Here is a 16,123-nt window from a genome sequence, read left to right as displayed (position 1 = left end):
TCTGTGTGTGTTGCCTATTCTCCCATTTCCCACCTCATACTCTTTGAAACCGAACATTGACTGATTCGAACAGAAACAGCGCATTCGGACCCAGCCGCACAGACGGACATGACGCATCTCACAGAATCCATCACTAGAGGAATTCTCCGTCCAGCAGTGAGCTCGGTGCCGCAGTCCCGTGTATGTAACAGTGTCAGATGTAGACATAATAGAATACAGTTCACCGTATTCATAACCATGAAGCGACAAATATAGAAACATAGAAAACCTACAGAACAATACAGGCACTTCGGCCTTAAAGCTGTGCCGAACATGTCCTTAACTTCGACATTACCTCGGCTTACCCATAGCCCTATATTTTTCTAAGCTCCATGACTTATCCAGGATTCTCTTAAAAGAGCCTATCGCTTCCGCCTCCACCACTTCTGCTGTCCGCCCATTCCACGCACCACCACTTACTGCGTTAAAAAGTGTTATGATCCCAGCTCCCTCCTTCCTGAGAATCGCAAGATCGCTATTAATTCGTGTCTTGGACCCAGGAAATGAGAGAGAATCCTCAGAAAGACAAAGCAACGGATTTTGATCATTGTTTCTTGGAGAGACCTTTGTGGATTGCGATCCTATGCTACGTGCCAGCTATCAGGGCTACGTGTACACCCTCGGGCAATGTGGGGTGGGGATTGTATCATCCCACCTTGATTGACATCTACAAACCTGCAAGTCAAGATAAAAAGGGGCTGCAGGAGGCAGTCCCCTAGCGACGCACCAGAAGGAGACACCATCGCTCATCGCTCCCGTAGTAACGGGAAGCTATTCGGAAGCCACGTGTGGTTCGTTTCCCCTTGCCTGGGGTGAGTGGCTGATAACAGCGAAAAGGACTTCGAACTGACAACGGGGAACCCACGTTCCCGATTCAATGGTTTGCGTCCAAAAGTTTCTTTTCTCACCAAAAATCTCTCTCTCCAACAAGTGAAACCCAGCGGTTCCCAAACGGCTAAAAGCCTGCATGAACTTGAAAGACTTTTATATTTCCATCGGACAATATTTTTACACCTAGACAAAACGATAGAGCTACTTCTTATTGATGATTATCACTATACCCGCGCTTTAGATTGAGTATTGACGACGTATATTATCTGAATGTTTGTATTAACCTTACTTTTGTGCCCCTTTATAAATAAAAACATTTAAAAATAGCACCATCAGACTTCAACGGACCTCTCTATCTTTGCTGGTAAGTGACCCAGTAACGGGGTCCGTAACAAAAGAAACACAATTTACCCTGAAATTTCATCTGTACCTCCTGCCAAGCACCTTCAAACCAGGCCCTCTGGTTCCAACCATTCAGCCCTGGGAAAACTCCTCTGACTATCCACACGATCAATGCCTGTAATCACCTTAAACACCTCTAGCGTCACCTCTCATCCTTCGTCGCTCAATGGAGAAAAGGCTGAATTTACTCAAACTTTTCTCATAAGACTTGCTCCGCAATCCAGACAACATACTTGTAAATCTCCTCTGCACACTTTCTATTGTTTCCATGTCCTTCCTGTAGTGAGGTGCCCAGAACTGAGCACAGTACTCCGGGTGGGGTCTGACCAGGGTCCTATATAGCTGCATAATTAAACTGCGCTCTTTATCTCATTCCCACGATTGATGGACCAATACACTGTTTACCTTCTCAACCGCAGAGTCAACCTGCTCAGCAGCTCTGAATGTCCTTTGGACTCGGACCCCAAGATCCCTCTGATCCTCAACACTGCTAAAAGTCTTACAATTAATGCTGTATTCTGCCACCATATTTGACCTACCAAAATGAACTACCTTACCTTATCTGGGTTGAACTGCATTTGCTCCTTCTCAGGCCAGTTTTGCATTTTATCAATGTTCTGCTGTAACCTCTGACAGGTCTCCACACAATCCACAACGCCTCCAAACTTGTGTTATCAACATATATACCAACCCATCCGCCACTTCCTCATTCAGGTCATTTATATAAAATCACAAAGATTAGGGATCCCAGAACAGATCCCTGAGGCACACCACTGGTCAACGACCTCCATGCAGAATATGACCTGGTAATAACCACTCGTTATCTTCAGTGGGCAAGCCAGTTCTGGATCCACAAAGCAATGTTCCCTTAGATCCCATGCCTCCTTACTTTCTCAATAAGACTTGCGTGGGGTATCTCATCAACAAAATCTTCATTGCGTTGTACAGCAACTGCTTCACATTCACTCACAGCACACACGTTTATTAAAAATCCACAAGTTTCATGATACAACATCGAACTCCCCGCCGTTGCCAAAATGTTACTACCAATCGATGGTTTGATTATTACAACTAACAGAGCCAACAGCTCTTATCCAAGTGCAGACAAACAATTGGTATAATCTCCATCGGCTGTATAAATTCAATAAAGGTTGAACAAGTTAGGTTATTCTTTAGAGCGTAGAAGCTATGGGGGGGGACTTGATAGAGGTATTTAAAATTATGAGGGGGACTGATAGAATTGACGTGAATAGGCTTTTTCCATTGAGGGTAGGGGAGATTGATCAAGAGGATATGTTTTGAGAGTTAAGGAGCAAAAGTTGAGGGGTAACACGAGGGGGAACGTCTTTACTCAGAGAATGGTAGCTGCGTAGAACGAAATTCCAGTAGAAGTGGTAGAGGCAGGTTCGATGTTGTCATTAAAAAAATGGATAGGTATATGTTCAGGAACGGAATGGAGGTTTATGGGCTGAGTGCAGGTAGGTGGGATTAGGTGAGAGTAAGCATTCGATACGGACTAGAAGGGCCGAAATGGCCTGTTTCCGTGCTGTAATTGTTATATGGTTATATGGTTGTATTTGCCAAACCAGTGCAGCTGCGACAAGACCAACAGCACAGCGATCCGGACAACAGATTATTAAACATAAATGGCAGGAAGGACGCTGCCTGGTCTGCTGAATACCAGAGGTATTGCCGGAATCGCTAAATTCTCGCAGCTGCTTGATTTTATATCCGGAATCCGGAATCCACAGTCCCTGTGTTTCCATTCCATTGTGGAACTGCGAGATACCTAGGACACAACACCTGACAGTGGAAACTAGCGACAGAAACAATCTTAACATTGGAATTAAACTTCAATTCCCACCAACGGCAGCTGACACTATGTCTTACCGGCAATTCCAAAGGCTGAAATCAAAGGGTAGTAAACTTCTCTTATCCGCCAGATGACGGGATTCACCATTTCAGTGAGAGGCTGTGACACCTGTTGCTCCTGAAATCACAGCTCCGGCAGACAATCTGAACTGATGCTTACACGGCGCCCATATTTATGCGCAACATCAGTCTCCAGAGACCCGTTTGTACCCTTGACTAGCGTTCTTGTTTTCAGTCACATGAACAAGCACTTAATTCAGTCCGATTGAATTAAATACTGGACCAGACGTAAGCACTGTCCGATTGAAGGCAAATACATTAAATTATTGGGCACACCTCAGCAGTGACTCAGCAGGTGTAAATATTGCAGGAACTCCAATGACAAGCTGAGCTTCGTCCCGGAGCCGACACATTTACAGATTTCACGTTTTTTGTTGATTATTCATCTGTAACTGGAGTTCACCGACACCGACAGACCCTTAACTTCCGTCCCTACGGTTTCTGTTTTGTACTGTCCTTCAACTCCCGTCAGGCCTCCTCTCTCTCTCTCTCTCTCTCTCTCTCTCTCTCTCTCTCTCTCTCTCTCTCTCTCTCTCTCTCTCTCTCTCTCTCTCTCTCTCTCTCTCACACACACACACACACACACACACACACACACACACACACACACACAGTGAGAGAGAGAAAGATCAACAGAATAGGAACAGAAATATAATAGACAGAGCAGTGTCGGGATGGAAATCGTCAAATAACCCTAATGGTGATGTACAAAAACGAGGAAAATCTGCGGAATCTGGAAGTTCAATGCAGGACAAACCAAGTACTGAAAAATCTTTGCTGAGCTCCTACAATATTTTGTATGGTGCTGAATTTGTAGACTTTTATGAACATCTCAAATCATCTAGAGGTCTAACAGATCATAAGAAGAAATATTTCAATCTGCAAAGGAATTGGGAGACACGTTAAATAATAATAATAAATAGTACTCTGTCTAGAGTAGATGCGGGATATCTGGAAGCGAACGAGAGAAAGAGAAGCATCACGTGCAATGTGAGATATGAGAGCGAACGAGAGAGAGAGTCAGGCAGACAGATAGATAGACATGTAGGCAGACAGACAAACAGAGGCAGATGAGTAGATGTCTGATGTTGCTCCTATATGTCCTAGTCTCTGATACAATAGATGAATGTCGGGTTCATTCAGTCCCTGTCGGTCTCCTGTACCATGTGAGAGTGCTGCATTGTGTGAGAGTGTGGGGTTCATTCCCTATCTGTCAGTATCTTTTACAATTTGAGAGTGTGGTGTTCATTCTGTACGTGTCAGTCTCTGGGACAGTGTAGGGTTCGTTCTGTTCCTGCTGGTCCCTGCTGGAGTGTGAGAGTGTAGATTTCATTCGGCATCTCTCTGTCTCCTCTACATTGTGAGAGTGTCAGTTTTATTCTGTGCGTATTCGTCTCGAGTATAGTGTGAGAGTATGCGGTTCATTCTATACCTGTCAATCTCTTGTATAGCGTAACAGTGTGGATTTCATATTGTAGTTCAGTCTCTCTACAGTGTGAATGGTTGGGATTCATTGTGTATCTTCCGTCTCTGATATAGCGTGATAAAAGACGGGATCATACTTTTTCTTTTTGATTTTGTCCCATAAATCTGACATTAAATCATCGTGTCCAACTAGCTGCATTTTTTATTCAAACTACATTTTGCACAACTATATCAAGCTACCTCCAGATAACACCAAATTCATTATACACACTGACAGCCGAACGATAGTAGTTATGTTGGAATAGTACTGCAAAAGTCATTCAGGCGGAAATAGGACTACCGGCTGACAATGTCAATGTTCACACCTAATTATTAACATACACTATTGCATTAACTTCAGTAGTTGTAGATTCGCAACGGCTCTGCACTATTCAATTATGTAACTATGTTCGTAGTAGTCGAAACAATAACGGAATGTGGAGTGAAGTATAACCGCTGTAGAGAAAGGTAGATGATCAGGTGTAACATCAAAAGTAGGCAGATTGTGAAGCCAACAGTACATCATATAATACTAATTCTATAGTAATTGTTGTAATTAAGCCCCGCAATACGTGCTTTCAGGGTGATATCGGATTCCCTCTGTATCTTCCCTACTTTTTCCCCCAAAATGATGGTAACAGCGTAGTTTTGAGTATTTTCAGGTATAATGGGATATGGAGTTTGAATTCTTATGAATTCATGCCTGACATTGAAGGCAGAAGTGCGCTTGCACATCACATCCTCCTGATGTTAATGTTACTGTGTCTGTATGTCCCTTTCGCATAATACCAGGACTGCGCACAACGCCTCATGTTTATATAGGGTATTGTTTCTATAGATCCAGCAGAGCTACCTGCTCTGGGATTCAGTACCATCAGCCAACAGAATCAGATCTCCATTCGTCTGCTAAATTTCATACCGAACTAGGCCCCTACCTTCAGATATCTGTCCATGTTATTTCCAGGATCCCTCTGGCCCACCGTTCTACTTCACATTCCACCATTTGATATGGATCTCCTGGCCTTACGTAGACATTTTGTCAGCATTTTGTCTGCAATTGTGCATTGTCATGTTCCCTCCAGATTTAAAGGGGAAAGTTTATCGTTTGACATCTATCTGTGATCTTATAGAACATAGAACATAGAATAATGCAGCACATTACAGGCCCTTCGGCCCACAATGTTGTACCGACCTTCAAACCCTGCCTCCCATATAACACCCCACCTTTATTTCCTACATATACCTGTCTAGTATTCTCTTAAACTTCACTAGTGTATCTGCCTCAACCACTAAATCAGGCAGTGCATTCCACGCATCAACCACTGTCTGAGTGGAAAAACCTTCCGCTAATACCCCCTTTTACTTTCCACCCCTTACCTTAAAGCCATGTCCTCTTGTACTGAGCAGTGGTGCTCTGGGGAAGAGGCGCTGGCTGTCCAGTCTGTCTATTCCATATATGTCAAACTCAAGGCCCGCGGGCCAAATCCGGCCCGCGGTGGAATTATCTTTGGCCCGCGAGATAATATCTAATTACTATTAAAGCTGGCCCCAGTAATCGAAGCGCCTATGGCGTATGATATGGCTAATGCTGAGTTTATTCAGGTACCAGGTTTTCAGGGTTTTTAGTGTTTATTCGGCAGTCTTCTTCATAAGAAACGGAATTTGTAAAGTGAAACACTTTGTAGTTATAGCAGAGACTGAGACACATGAGCGCAGGCTGAAAAAACGGAGGCAACGAAAGTTGCGTTCGCACGCGTCCGACTGATCCGGCTCGCATGAAGCTGCATTTTGCTCAATCCGGCCCGTGACCTAAAATGAGTTTGACACCCCTGCTCTATTCCTTTTAATATCTTGTACACCTCTATCATGTTACCTCTCATCCTCCATCTCTGCAAAGAGTAAAGCCCTAGCTCCCTTAATCTCTGATCATAATCCATGCTCTCTAAACCAGGCAGCATCCTGGTAAATCTCCTCTGTACCCTCATAACTATTGAAATTTCAAACATCAACCATACCCTCTTCCCATCCAAGGAAAACAAATTCTCACAGGGCGAATAATACTCGAATATTAATTAATATCCTATCAGAATATTAATTAGGAATGATCACCGTTTGAGAAGAATGTAATTCAGCCTCGGCCCACTGCCCTATACAGACGGTGTTTGCAAGATGGCTGAACTCTGTCATAGTGCATTGCGAGTAGGCAGAAGCTGCGAGCTCCCGTGACAGTACGTAAAAGGACCCTGCGATCAGAAAAGCTGCGAGTTATTGTGAGTTGTACATACGATATCGGAGATTTAAACATCTCTTTCCAATGTAACATAATCCCACAGAACTCTCGATAACAAAGTTACTATTCCTACAGTATTGACCAGAAATGAGGTATGATTTTCGTTACAGGGAGAGCTCCTTTCGTCACACGGGGTGGAATGGCAGAACAGCCCACTGTGAGTGTAATCGCATTCCCAGTACACCAATCCCACCCAGCCACAGTGGAGCAATTCACCTGGTCCCGGAACTGGTGGGAGTTGTTCCTGGAATCGGGCACCGGCTCTTGCTGCTCCACATCCAAGAGCAAATGTTCCATTCTGAACGTGAACAGGGACCCAGTCTCAGATGGACATAAATGCCACGGATATGGCTCTGACACTGAATACGGTAACTTCCCTATCACCCGTCGCATCTTTCTTCTTTCTGTCACCTATCAGGGACCCATCAGGGCACACGTGTATTGGAGAAGCTCAAGGATATTTTCAAGATGAAGTCTGAACAGTTGGCACGAGTGGCATAGGCAAACTGAGGAAGAGCATCACGCAGTGAGTATATAGGTTTAGGAAAGTGACTGAAGGGAAGGACCTCCAAGATACTTAACTCCGGATTATTTCCGCTGCACGAGCTAGCGCAAGTAGGGATGGTATGAATGAATGGCTGAGGTGATGATGGTGCCGGCTGCAGTGTTTCAAGTCCTTGGGTCATTAGAGCAATATTTTTGGGGAATGAGTGATTCGTGCAAAAGGGACGGGTTGCATCTGAACTTGAGGGGAACTAATATCCTGGCCAGAAGGTTAGATAGTGCTTGTCGAGGGTTTAAACAAATTTTCCCGTGGGCTAGGAACCAGAGCACCAGATCAAAAAAATAAATAAAATGAAGGAAGGTAGATATAAGGCAAAGTATCGGAGGGCAAAATTCAATTAAGATGTATGACGATTTGAAATATGCATTTTAATGTGATGAGCGCATTTACAGAGCCCAGACTGAGAGCGGAACAAGAATGGATGATGACTGCAACAGGTTTTCGTAAGTTTAGAGAGCACAGAGGTCGAGGTAAAAGAACGTGGAGTTGCACTTCTAATCAGGGACAATATTACAGCTACCTTCAGGGGATACATAATAGAGGGTCCAGGCACTAATCCTATTTGGACAGGATTGAAGAAAAATAAAGGTGAAATAACACTGTTGGCATAATGCTGTTAAACCCCAGGTAAAACCCAACGAGACTTTGGAGAACAGATATGCAAACATTAACGACATTAAAAATATTAGTGTTGCTCTCATGGGGAGATTAACTTTCCTCATATAATCAGGAGTATTCTTGGTGCAATGGCTTAGTTTGGGCAGAAATTGTTAAGTGCATCTAGGAGGGTTTATTACGCCAGTATGCAGACTGCCCAATGAGAGAGTCTGTACCGGGGCTGTTATTGAGTAAAGAACCGGTACGGTTGTTGAAACTTTCAGAGGGTGATCAGTTAGATAGCACTGACTAAAACTCATTAACTTACAGATTGCTATAGATTAAGATAGGTATGATACGTGTGGGAAGGTCTTCACTTGTACAAGGAAAAATATGAGGACATTCTGCAGAAACTATGAAGAGTGAATTGGGAATGATTTTATTATCAGGCAATTCCACATTAGACCTGTGGAGATATTCCAAGATCAATTGCACAGAGTACAGGAAGGGGTTGGTCCTGTTAGAAGGAAGTGTCTAATGGAAATAAATGACGACTTTGGAAGCCCAGAGAGGTGATGCCTTTAGAAAAGAAGAAAATGAAAAAAAAAAACTGCAAAGCTTCGGAACAGAACACATGAGGATAAGAAGGCAACCCGAAATGAACGATAGAAGGGAATCAGGAACGCTACGCGGGGTGCCGGGAAATGTCCTTGTCAAGTACGATTAAGTTGAATGCCAAGGCTTTCAATAAATCAGGAGTAAGCGGACAACCAGGGATAAAGAAGAGAACATTTGCTTGGCTGTGGACACTGTGGGTGAAGTACTAAACGAATACTTTGCTTCAGCTTTGATAGAGGACCTGGAGATCAGTGCTGTGTGTGAAAATATGTCAGAGACTTTAAAGGTCAAGGGGGAGGAAGTTTGGGTCTCCATACGTATAAATTGGGTATGTTTGTATTCCGTTATTTACCATACTGTGTTATTTTGTTATGGTGCATTTCATCGGGACTAATAGCCATTTCACTCCTGCTTACACTTGTGTGTAATGGAAATGACATTAAAGAATGCATTGCCATGTCCGAAACTGGATCAGAGATGGATTTTTAAAGGTCCTGTAATCATTTACTGTTTTAGCATGTGCGCGCACAGCCATTGCTCAAGCTGGAGCATTTTAAGCGCCAAGAAAACTGCGAGACGATTTAAACGAAACACAAATTGTTGGAGGAACTCAGCAGCCAGGCAACATCTATGGAAAAGGGTAGAGTGGAAGGGTCTGCCCGAGATACTTCAGGAGGACTGGAGAAAAAGAATAAGCTACTGAGAAGATTTAAAAGTTGGGGTAAGCGTCGGAAAAAACACATTGTGATATGAAAAACCAGGAGGCGGGGAGGTGAAGTAATGAATTTGAATGGTGAACACGACGAAGATCTGCCGAAGGGTAAATCTGATAGGAGAGGACAGAAGGCCATGGAAGAGAGAAACGTGGGGTTAATTAAAAGGAAATGGCGATGGTCTGTTAGGGAGATAAGGTAAAAGAGGCAAACGACACAATGTCTCAATGAGAAATGCGTTTAAAGGAGCTAGAAATGAACGTGAGAAGTTGTTGGCGAGTTCGATTAAGGCAAACCTTAAGGCGTTTACCAGCGAGCGGGACCTTGGCGATTGTGAGGAGAGCATTAAAGAGGCTGGAACTTGTCCACGTTCAGAAAGAAGATGCCCAGGAATCTCCAAAAAAAAATGTTGGGATTGTTAATTCTCCAGCGCTATCCGGGATACACCTCAGATTACTACGGGAAGCGAGATTGATGCGCCTTTGGCGATGATGTCTGTGCCCTCAATGGCCAGATGAGTAGTAGCAGATGATTGGAAGATGGCAGAGTTATTCCTTTGTTTAGGAAAGTAAGTAGGGAAAACTTTGGGAATTATACAACAATCAGTCCTGTTTCATTGGTAGGCAAATCATTGGAGTAGATTCGTCGTGTTAAAGAGTTCAATCTAGAAAGATGTACAGTTGTTTTGATTTGGTAGGCCATTTGAAGCTGAACACAAATACAACTTCATCTGGGGGTTTCATGAGCGAAGTTGAAGTTACGGCAATATAACTTATTTTGGATATCATGCGTTTACTTGCATAATGAAGCTGGCGCTTTTCAATTAATCACCTGATCTAAAAATCTTGATGATTTCAGTTTGTACTCAGTATCCGATGCTTCTAACTAAAGTGCCCAACAATAATCAGCCAGCATTGATTGATTTCAGTCACCCTGATACCTTTTCTCCGTTGTCGCAGTGCCCTGGTGAAAGTTGTCACCATGCTCGCCACTGACTGTGCCAAGATTTGCAATTAGGAAATCTAAATGGAATGCAAAAAAGGAATATTTACTGATATTTTGCACTTTATTATTTTGTATGTTTGAAACATGTTGTCAACCAGCAGCACGTAGTTTGGTGTTCTCCAGTAGCCAAGAAGATTTTCAACATCCCAGAATGCCATCCGTGCAAAGTTCTCCTGTTCCACTAGAGATACTTTCAATTCCCCGTCCTTCATTCCCCTATGACCCTCCCCATCGTCCTATTCCCCTTCGTCCCCTAATCCCTGCCGTCCCTAATTTTCTCCTTCCTCTAATTACCTCCCTGTCAAACCCTCCCTCTGGACCGCCCCTATCTTCTTGGTTAACCACTCCACTCCCTTCCCCATCTCCTCTCCGTCAGTCTTTCGCCCCACTACATCCCTACCAGTCTCCCTCAACTTCCACTCTCCCTGCAACCGTACCGGTCTCCATGACGCCCCACCTCCAGTATACCCCTCTCCATCTCCGTCTTTCGTCGCTCCACGTATGACCTTCCTAGACACTAGCAACTCTTCACTTTCCTACGACCATCCCCTTCTCCCTAACCCCCACGCTCCCCAGCACCCTGTCTATCTGCGTAACCTCTCCCTCCCGCACACTAATCTTCGTCACTGTCTTCCTCTACCTCCCTAATATCTTTACCCGTCTCAGTCACCGCTCCCTCCTGCACCCCCAGCAGTCTCCGTCCAGGCCAAGACACCGCTTTAATCTTCGCTGTCTCTGCCAACTCGGAAATGCCCATCTCCTTTATTTCTGCCCTTCCCTGCACCACCACGACTCCATCACCCCATCCTTCTCCATCTCCCACCCCGTCTACGTCACCCCTCCCTCCAATAAGCCTTTCACTGTTCAGGTTACCCATCACTCCCGCCCCCGTCGTTGACTCTCCCGTCTCCGTCACGCCTTCCCTTCCATGCAACCTGCACGAATCTCTCACACTGTCACTCCCTTACGCCCTTTCCATCTCTGTGGAACCCGTCCTTCTCCAACGCTACTCATCGTCTCGTTACCATCTCCCTTCCGTTAATGTGGCCCCTCACTCCACTGTGTTTCACCCTGTCTCTGACACCCCTCCCCTTCCCTAACCCCGACCATGTAACCATTAATCCCTCGGCCAACTACGCTAGAGCTTACCTCCATCAGTCTCTTATCCCATATGCCGCACCACTTCCCCTTTAACCCTTCCCTTCCCTACGCCTGACAATATCACTATCACCTCTCACCCCATTATGCTCCTATATATCTCCATCTTGCCCTCTAGAAGAAATTGCAGTCTCACTCTGTTCTGCTCTTTTAGAACAGTGTCAGGGTGGCATATGTTTCTGTCCTTTAATACTCCGCCAGTTCTAGTCGTTAAGGGAGGAGTTCAGTGCTAGGGGTGTTCGGTCCGAGTACTCATTTCAAAGTGCTGAGAGGTTTATAGGTCCGTGACCTGACAGTGAGGGTCACTAGATATTGTGAGGTCCACTGTGTCTAGTCAACTGCTGACTGATTTGTACGATCTCATTTGCAGTGCGTGTTGATAGGAGAGATGCATTCTTCCCTTCGTCATATGCTGAGTTGTATCAATTTTGTCCCTGCACTGTTGTGTTTGGTTTCTATTTGTCCCCCTTCCTGCTGTGTAATGCTGGAGTTACTGTGCTGTGTATACACAGTCCATACTGTTGTCTTTTTGCAGGTCTGTGTTCCTCCAGTTTGCCGCTGTGGTGTGTACACAGCAAACTGAGCGTGGACTGTGCAGGCCGGTGTTTTCACAGTGCAATATGCGGTTCTACATTTCTTTATCTGCACAGTAAATGGCTGGAACTGGAAATCAGTGGCTCCAAAGTGCAAAGCTGCGTTCTTTGGGAACGGTGCTCCTCCATATTTGGTGCTCTATTAAGTCAGTTCTGTGGGTTTGTCATCGAGGGCAGAACAGATTGAGGTTCATATTATTGTTAAATTTCTGTTCATTGTAGCAGTTGCACAGGCTTCTGATCACCCAGTACAAAACCAGTTAAGTATCGATGCATAATAAGAATTTCTACCCTTGATTTTCTATTATATAAGAGCATAAGGCAGAGAATTCCATTTTAATATCTCTATCTTTTCCCTTTCTGGGCCCTTTTGAAGACCCTGAACTGGGTTTGTATGCTGCCTGCGGTTCCTTGCTGGAATGGGAACCAATATCAAAGTTTCACGACTGGCATTATTCGGCACACCAAGGGCGTTGCCGCAGAGCTCCGCTCGCCTTCGGAGGTTCGAGATTTAGTTGCACTGGAGACGGTGAATCGGAGGTCGGTGACGAGGCTGGAGGTTGGTTTGTCGTGGGAGATAGCAGTTCAAGGTCTGTGTGCCCAGAGAGACCCGAGTTCTTTGGGCGCAGATCTCGGGGGGGGGGGGGAACTAACGACGCAACCGACTTTTATCTCATAAACCTGCGGAACGGAGGCACCCTTCTCCCTTCTTGGGGAGAGAGAGAAACTGATATGTTGAATACCGGGTGAACGAGCATCTTTGGTGTACTGCAAGTCTGTGTCTTTGCTGTTGCTTTGCTCACGCTTGAGTGTTCGGTGGCGGGTGCCGATGTTTTTTTTTTTGCCGGCGTGGGGGAGGGGATCGTTGTTTGCTGCCGCTTACTTGTGGAGACTTTTGGATTCTAACACTTGAATGTCTTTTATTCTTTGGGGGCCTCTATTTTCCGTGAATGGTCGCGAGGAAAAAGGATTTCAGTATGTATGTTTTATTAATTTCTCTATCATTACATTTAACTTTGAAATCTTGAAACTTTTGAAACATAGGAGCAGAACTTATCGATTTCGCCCATCGAGGCAACTCATCCATTCCATCATGGTTGATTCCGAATCTCGCTCCTTCCAAACTCCTGCCTTCTCTCCATGAAATTTGATGCTCTGACGAATCAGCAAACTGCCAGCTTTTGCTTTAAATTTATCTGCGGACTTGGGCTCTGCACCTGTCTGTGGCAGAGTATTCCACACATTCACTACTGTCTGGATAAAAAAAAGTCTTCCTTCCGTCCTTTGTAAAAGTTAGCCCCTCAATTCTGAGGTTGTCCCCTTTAGTTCTGGACACCCCCACCACTAGAAATATCCTATCGGTGGTTGTGCAGGGCATTTTCTGTCTAGTTGTTGTAAAGAGCTGTCTCCTCAGAACATGCTGCCAACAGTTGCAAAGATCTCTGACCTTACAGTCCAGTGCTAGCTCTTGCCGAGTTATCTGCCCTTGGGGCATGGTGCTGGTTGTACTAAAGGCCTTTACTCTTATATTACGATGCCGATATCGTAAAGATCTCTCACCTTACAGTCCAGTGCTAGCTCTTGCCGAGTTCTCTGCCCTTGGGGCATGGTGCTGGTTGTACTAAAGGCCTTTACTCTTATATTACGATGCCGATGTCGTAAAGATCTCTGACCTTACAGTCCAGTGCTAGCTCTTGCCGAGTTATCTGCCCTTGGGGCATGGTGCTGGTTGTACTAAAGGTCTCTACTCTTATATAACGATGCCGCTGTCGTAAAGATCTCTATCCTTACAGAACGTTGTCATTTGTTGTAAACATGTGCACCTTGCGGTGCGGAGCCAGCTGTTGTAAAGATCAATGGCCTTACAGAATTTTGCCGACTATTACTGAGATGGCTGTCTTTAGTCTGGTGCCAGCTCTTTTAGATGTCTGTGTTCTTACCACATCGTGCATGATGCTGCAAAGGCTTATGCTATTATAACACAATGCTGATGGTGTATTTTTTATCACAGTTACAGTGCAGAACTGGGATTGTCCAGATATTGGTATTCAGTGTTATGTTTTGAAAATATTCTACTGTTGTATTGGAGTCTTGTACTGGTCTGTGCCCTTACTGGCTGGGGCAACCTCTGGCAGCTGGCTATACTTGGAATACAGTGTAAGAAAATTTACATAAGTGTGCCCTTATGACATAAACTGATCTTGCAGGCACAGATAGTTTACCATTCTCCTGCAGATCGGACTAAGTGTTGATATCATTGGTAGCCACGAGATCACTGTGGGTGGGGTAGAACATCCAGCCCATCAAACCCATACAAGCTCCTGCAACAACATTCCTACCGTCCAGTTCCCCACTTTCTTCCGACAGCATGACAGGTTAATTTTCCTGAAGAACGTGCCCAGTTCCTCTTTGAGCACGCTGATTGTTTGTTCACCCAACCCTACAGTCACTGTGTCCCAGTCGAGAACAACTGTCACCAGCTCCATTGTTCCTTTTGCCCACTGGGCTTCAATTCATTGACCAACAAACAGTTGTGAACAGTACAGGAACAGCCCCCTCAGCGCACTGTATGTGTGCTGACCATGATGACAATTTATACTGCATGTTTGCCTGGATGTGGCCTGTGTCCCTAGTGGACTGAAAACCCCACAGGATTTGCACATCTTAATGCACAACACCATCTCCTCCTCAGTATCTGTACGTCTGAAAATATCACCACATCACATCCCTGATCTCGCTTTCCTCCATGTCATTCTCCTTAGTGAACATCAACGAGTGCAAATGAATAAATTTGTACATCACGTGTTAACCCTGTCAGCAGGCATAGACTCCACTGTTGTTCTTGATTTGTCCTGTGCTCTCCCAGTATACTGTTGTTTTCACTGTATACATACATCGCTTTGGGACTCAAGTTAATCCTCCTCACGGTGGTCATAGAACATAGATCCCTTCGGCCCACAATGTTGTACCAACCATGTAACCTGATCTACAGCCTGCGTAGAATTTCCCTAGCGAACAGCCCTCTATTTTTCAAAACTCGATGTACTATCGAATAGGTTCATAAAAGGCCCTATTGTCTCCGCTTCCACCACCGCCGCCGGCAGCGCATTCCACGTACCCACGACTCTCTGTGACATATCCTGCTGATTGCTCACTCTCCTGATTCACAGTGTGACTTGTGTCCGGGTTCTTATATGTTCCTACAAAATCCTATATAGTTTCAGCTTCGAAGGTTACATATGACTCGGCTTAATTGTTGACCTAAATACCATATTATCCTAAGTTCCAGAATGACCCATCATTCTCTAATTTCTTCAAAGCAACGGGCAAGTACTGAAGTCTGACCGGCTTGACGGTAAGTGACTCTCACATGTCAGACATAACACCGGCAACCAGAGTACTCTCTGCGATTCCAAACTATTTCTTCTGTAATTAGTCTTCTCCAAATTTGCATTTATTCGACTACAGATCTAGTCTATTCCTTATCAATAACCTTTTGAAAATCTCCAGAATTCCCAACGAAACTCCAATCAAGTTGCTAATCTTTTTTTCCCAGTACCAGGTCAAGTGTCTCTCCCTCCGTTGTGGTCCTTCTACATGCTGTTTCAGGAAAACTTGCTGAAAATTTCGAACTCATAAAGCCCCATCCAGGCCTCAGTAGAAGGGGATTCCTAGTCATTCACCGAAGATTATTCACGTACTAAATTATTCTTAAATCAGCCCATAAACTGCTGACATATCGGTTCCTCTCTCTTACAGGATATTGGGAGGGCTACTAGTATAATCCCATAACAGCGACTTCATCTTTCTTATTATTGTGCTCTACCCACCTAGGCATATTGGCTGAGCCTGTGGGATGATCTTGCCCCTGTGTCGTACTGCCTGATCAGCAGGGGAGCTGCCCAAAATGCTATAC

Source organism: Hemitrygon akajei, unplaced genomic scaffold, assembly GCF_048418815.1.
Source record: "Hemitrygon akajei unplaced genomic scaffold, sHemAka1.3 Scf000074, whole genome shotgun sequence".
Taxonomy (NCBI): Eukaryota; Metazoa; Chordata; class Chondrichthyes; order Myliobatiformes; family Dasyatidae; genus Hemitrygon; species Hemitrygon akajei.
The sequence above is the reverse complement of the archived record's forward strand: the minus strand, read 5'-3'. Positions refer to the sequence as shown.